Source organism: Juglans regia, chromosome 6 (genome assembly GCF_001411555.2).
Source record: "Juglans regia cultivar Chandler chromosome 6, Walnut 2.0, whole genome shotgun sequence".
Lineage (NCBI taxonomy): Eukaryota > Viridiplantae > Streptophyta > Magnoliopsida > Fagales > Juglandaceae > Juglans > Juglans regia.
In genome coordinates, this window is record NC_049906.1 from 11566231 (window position 1) to 11572357 (window position 6127).

Consider the following 6127-nt stretch of genomic DNA (forward strand, 5'->3'; position numbering starts at 1 on the left):
GATGATGTGATTTTAAGTCATCTTGTCTTACATACTCGCCTATAGTTTTTCTGATTTATAAACTAGTTTTCCATTTATGAACATAGGAAAGAGTTGTGATGTCACCATGCCTCTAGATATCCAACTGGAATCAATGGTATGTTTTCTTACGAGTACAGTTGCGCTCTGTTTTGCTTGTTCTTAGAAAAACAGTTCTTTTTTTGAATTGTTTTTTCTTTTGGTATTGACTATATTCAAGTGATTTTTTTTTTGCTATAGGACTTTGTAGTAATTGAGATTCAGATTGATCATTGATTAAATTATTTTTTTAGAGCTGTAGATAATATTTTTATTGGGAATTATATGTATTGTTCATGCTTTTAAGGTTTGTTCTAATCTTGGAAGTGGGTGAAAATGAATGCTTGGGATGCAAAACGGGAAGCTACTTAACAGTATAAGCCATCAAATAGAGGCTTAAAATGTATTCTACTCTTGTACATAAATATATTTTCTTATTATTTTATTTATTTTTCTTGTGTTTGTGTTCTTGAACCCAACTCACCCTGCATCCCATTTTTTTGCCGTTCACACCATCCAATCAGATTTGTGTGGTGGCTCACCCTGATAGTGATATGGACTTCTTTTTTGTTTGTCTTAGAGTGAACTTTTGCCCTGGACTGTATTGGATGAGACTGCCTGGTTGGACCAGTAAATTAAGTGCCAGCCCCTTGGTATATTTGGTTTTTTAACTGTATTGTTCAAAGCAGTGAACTAATAGAATCATGGTGACCGATCAAGCTGGTTGAGGTTGTGATGCGTCATCCATTCATGGAGTATGGAGGTTGTACACCACCTCCATATTCCACTTGTGCCATGTAGCGACCATGGGCATTAGCACATGTCTTAGCAATAAAGCTTTAACATCCAGTGAAGTAGCATAAAATTTGTCAAACAGTCCTCCAACGTTTTAGTGAATATTACTTCTTGTGGGGAGTGTAGAGAATATTATCTCGGATCCGATCCCATATGAAGTCAAACATAACATGCCAATGACACAAATCTTTTCTTTCTTGGGATTTAGAAGCTTGTGTTTGCATCTACTGTGCTTTCAATATTTGTGAAAGTCTAAATATTTGTGAAAGTTCATTAGATATGTGTAGGAATATGTACATGTCTCTCTTTGCATTTACTATCTTCTTGATAATCTTGCAGAAGCAAATGGGTGCTTGTTGTTGGGTTGATAATCATATTCAATAACCGTTTCTTTTATGTTTCCAATGTAGCATACACGATGAAATTTGAATGAGCGACATATGAGCGTGGCTTTGTTGTTGGGTTGATAATTGTAGCATTGGGTATTTTGTGTAATAGTTATGGAAGTGTACATAGGAAAATATGGTATTGTTGGTGTTATGTTGGGAATCTAAAAACGATGTTCTGTTGGGTGATTTTGTTTTACATTTTGTATAAGCTGAAACTCAATTTTGTTTATGTATTTGGGAGTGATTATAGGAAGTTGAAGTTGCATTTCTTTATTTATGTATTTGGGAATGATTGTAGAAAGTTGAAGATGCATTTTGGCTACTGTTGTAGGAAGCTGAAGATGCAACTCTGTTGTTGGGTTGACTAAAGATACTTCTTGAACTCATGAACTGTCACTCTTGTTCAGAAAAATATCTTTATGCATTTTATGAAAAAATATCTGCACAATGGCTGCTGTTGTGGTGTGTTAATGTATATATGTATTATATATACATTAAAAAACAGAGCAAGCACATCTGGAATATAGACAAGTGGGATCATTTTAATGCTTTTTATCTTCGTACCAGCTCCAAAGTTTGTTTCCACGAAAGAAAAATTGAAGGGGGATAGGGATCAAATGCATAAATATTGCAGATATTTTCCGAACAAGTAGGACCACCATATTCATTATAATCAGCAAATTGAGTTATGTATTTGGCTACTTGTTGGGTTGACTGCAGAAAATTCTGTGTGGCTTTCTGAATATCCCTGGAAGGCATGATGGGTTAAAAAATCCATTCATTTGGTACAACATATCAATCTTATTCTTTTTTACAAGTAACACGACATTATCAATCTAAATGCTTTCAAATTTTGATATAGAGTTATAAACTTCAGAAGATCTAAATATAAGAACCAATAACCTTTAAACTTCACCTCTTTGGTCATCGAATAAAATAATAAATAGGCGGACTAAATTGCTGATCATCAGCAGAAACTGTCACAGCAGACAATGTACAGCAGATGATACTTGGTTTAATGTTGACAACCGGTAGCTAAATTCACAGGCACCTAGGCTTTTAAAAACTACTTAACTGCTTATGATAGTCAAATCTAATCTGCCAAGAGACTTTATATAGCTTGGTTTGCCTTCTAGTACTGCCTCTCTCTATCTTTGACAAATCTCTAATTAGGTTTATTTGCTCATGAGAGCCCCCCCTTCCTCGAGAAAAACCCCAGAAACCACTCCACATCCAACATAACCAAAAGCCAAAAAGCAAATATGTGGATGTCATTTAATTCACGGTTGTTATACAATAAATTCTACTAGTAAGCAGCATCCACAACTTTGGAAGCATACAACATCCAAATTTGAATAGACATTGCCAGTCCAAAATTAAAGCTAACTACCTCCAAAAATATTGCCAACTCCAAAGATCAATAAAAAAAATATTTGTCAATGCCAAATATCACTCCAAAAATCATGCCAACTGCCATGCAGTACATTGAACTGAATATCCATATAAGCTGTCATAATTCGACTTCATAGATAATATATCATACATGTAAGGATCCGATCATTCAATTTGCATTTAAAACTAACATCATACATCTACATTTAGAACCAACCAAAAACTATTATAGGAGATACAATCCAATATAGACACAACAATATACGTACAACCCTATTCTCTACTATCCTTCTTTGAAGTTCGTCCTCTTGCTTCTTCAACATTTTCTCTCTCTATTAGTTTGTCCTTTTCTTTTTGAGCTTCATACTCACGCAGTAATAAAGCATCCTCCCTCTTCCGAATTTCATTCTCTCTTGTTAGGTTTTTCTCAAATACTACTGATTGAGGTGAAGAATTTTTAGTAATTAATTTTCTTATGAGCTCTAAAGTGAGGGCCACATTGGATTCAATGTGCTTTCTGCCTTTCTTGTGGACCATCTGTAATGGCAGCCTCTGGAAACCTGATTTAAATAGATAAATCAAGTACCATAGATACATGTATGAAGTCCTAATGAATGGATGTTGTGCCACTCCCACCTTAGTTGCATCATAAACCAAATGGACTCTGATTATGGTTCCCTGTTCAGAAGCAGTTGCTATGTACATCCCATTGGAACATCCGACAATTGCAGCCAGAGGTGCACGATGAGCATCTATCTGAAATTCAATTTGATTAAGAATATAAATGAAATGAACTAGATAGTGCATAAGGAAAAAATTTTGTTTCAAATTTAATAACAAGCAAATAAATGCATAAAAGCCAGAAAATCTGCTCCTTCATGAATATAATAAGATTAACTCAAATCATTATCCACAATTATAATGAGAGATTTTTCCTAAAGCTCACCACATTCCATGCCTCAAGGCAATTAATACTTCTGGTCCACTCGTCCTAAAATGCAATTAGACTGCAAAAATAAGATCTTGCATGTCCTAAGGCTTATAATAGCTCATGTGACTGCTGTCCTGAACTTTCAAAATTTTGAAAACAACAGCAGAAGTATGGATTAAGAGACAGAAGAAAGGAGGGGAACAATGGGAGGGAGAGAGAGAGAGATGAACTTTCTATATTAACAACTAAAAGGTAGATCCTAGATTATTGCCCATTTCATGGCTACAAACACAAAACCTGCACTTTTAGAAAGTTCCCTCTCATCATGTCATAAAAAGGAGAGAACAGTGACAACTAAAAAAAGCATTTGATCATGATAGTTAAATATACTGAGGTGGAGTCCAGGTTTTTTAATTCATTTCATCACTCATAAGGGAGAAATATTAGCTCTGTAACCTCACAATGTGATTGTAGCTCCATGACATTGTAGAACAACACAGACCCTTTGGTGATGCTGGCAAGAAGAGCTAAGAAGCAACCATCTAAACTGGGAGAGAACCCACAGAGCCCTGCAAAATAAAGACAAAAGGGGGAAAACAACATTTAGAAATTTAAGCATCTAACATGATGTCAGGTCTGCAGAACTCAGAATTTTAGTGTGACATATAAAGTTCTGGAGATTCTATTTTATGTGACCATTAGATGCTTTTAGGTGCATCTCCTATACATTCATGTGTATTTGGGTAGCACCCTTATAGCTTTTCTTTAATAATTACATTAACTTGCTTATCAAAAAACTGTTACTATTATATGCTATGAAATATAAGTATTTGATGAAGAGGTATGATTTTGATTCCGAGTCCAGTCACCAGGAATGAAAGTTGGCTTCCAGAGTCGGTCATGGCAAAAATATCCGCAGTTGCACATGCAATAAAGTCTAGTGCAGCTAACTGCATACACAACAACTCTTTATCATTAGTAAATATGTTAACCAACGTGAGTAGAGAATTGGAGTCCAGATTGTAAATGTATACTATCAATTACCATCCATTTCAAGTGAAATAGAAAGGATCCTGTTCCGTATAACTCTAGGCACCCATCTTATGCACTCTCTTAATTAATACCATATGACATAAGGGAAGGGACTGTGATTATTAGTGACACTTACGAGATCACTTACCAAGTACATGGTGCTAATTAGTTCAGCACATAGTGTTAATCAATTCATTCTTTTCCTAGGCAAGTATATGGTGCAATTTTAATGCAAAATAACCTTGCACTACAATATAATTTGCTTTCATGAATGACAAAATTTCATGGCATTCAAAATAAAGAACACCGACTACCAATTAGAGATTTGCATCCTATTCAGTTAGTACGTACAACTTTAAATCCTTTGAACAAGGTGCCCATTGCTTACTTCTCAGTTTGTCTTGTGGGCTATATAAGGAATAGTTCTTCCAAGAATTTCAAGAGAGAGTTTCCATACTGTGTATGTATATAAACCTATCTTTTTCAGAGAAGACTAGTTTTTTACCTGAGAAGAGAAATTTCTAAAAGGTGCATGTTCATTGGGAGTTAGAATGGTTTCCTTTGTGACCAAATTGGGATAGAGGCTGGTGAAGGAATCCATCCTGGATTTTTCTCCATAAATATGAGAACCAGCCAAATAAATGTAAGTTCAACGCTTAAAACCAAGTCTAGATAGGACCAGTGCTGCTTATTCTGGAGTCAGTGGACATCTTCCCAACTTTCTTAACTCTGTTGGAGAAACAGGGCTGCAAACAGCAATACAGTGTGGCAGATAGATTGGTAAACTAATATACATTCGTAAAAACAATGTTAAACCTCAAGAACCCATACCTTGAGTTCTTTAAGTGCACAATAAGCAGAGGAAAATGGATTCTCTATAGGCTTGAATTTCCTTTTTCTCACTTGCGCCACCTTCAAGTTCACACAGGGAGTAGGCCACCATGTCCATTTCAAATCTCAAACGTAGAGCAAGATATTTGGATAGACTTCTAGCAGCATCATTCTCATTCAATAGATTTTTGGGCATGAAGTTTCCTAGTAATTGTCTGTCCAGCATACTCCGTGCTGCATCATATTTTCTAATCCTTCTGACCAATAATGAGCAATATATGTATGCAGTCCAATATATCTCAACCAGATATATAATTAGCCATCCACAATCACATAACAGTGCAACCACCCTGGTGTCAAGAATGTGCAAGCATTGACACAATAAAATGGGTCAACTTATAGCATCAACAAAATGTAAAAAAATTACAATACAACATCCCTACAAAGAAACAAGTGTTTACACACCAACGTCCAAACTCCTAGCCTAGAATCTACACAAGCAACACCAACTGCATCTCCACATGTCTTCACCATCTCTATGACTTTGCAAAATCTCCATCGACTTACATAACATCGATATGGGCACATATCTGAGACAACACAAATAAAATTTAAATAACGCTTGTATTTTTCATTTGAAGGAAGATAAAAATGGACAAGAAATAGTTAACCAAAAAACTTGATGAAACATGTGAAAACA

General features: G+C 35.3%; 1 long non-coding RNA gene across 2 annotated transcripts; it reads right to left on the reverse strand.

Moving 5' to 3' along the window:
• Positions 1–2714: 2714 nt before the first annotated feature.
• On the reverse strand, positions 2715–5336 carry LOC108986575. Of its 2 annotated transcripts, none has more exons than XR_004801784.1 (3): positions 5102–5336; positions 4026–4133; positions 2715–3389 (listed from the first exon to the last, which is right to left on the reverse strand). It is a non-coding gene; the product is annotated as an uncharacterized LOC108986575 (long non-coding RNA). The 2 variants fall into 2 exon arrangements; XR_004801783.1 differs by having other exon boundaries at positions 4021–4133.
• Between the last annotated feature and the right edge of the window lie 791 nt (positions 5337–6127).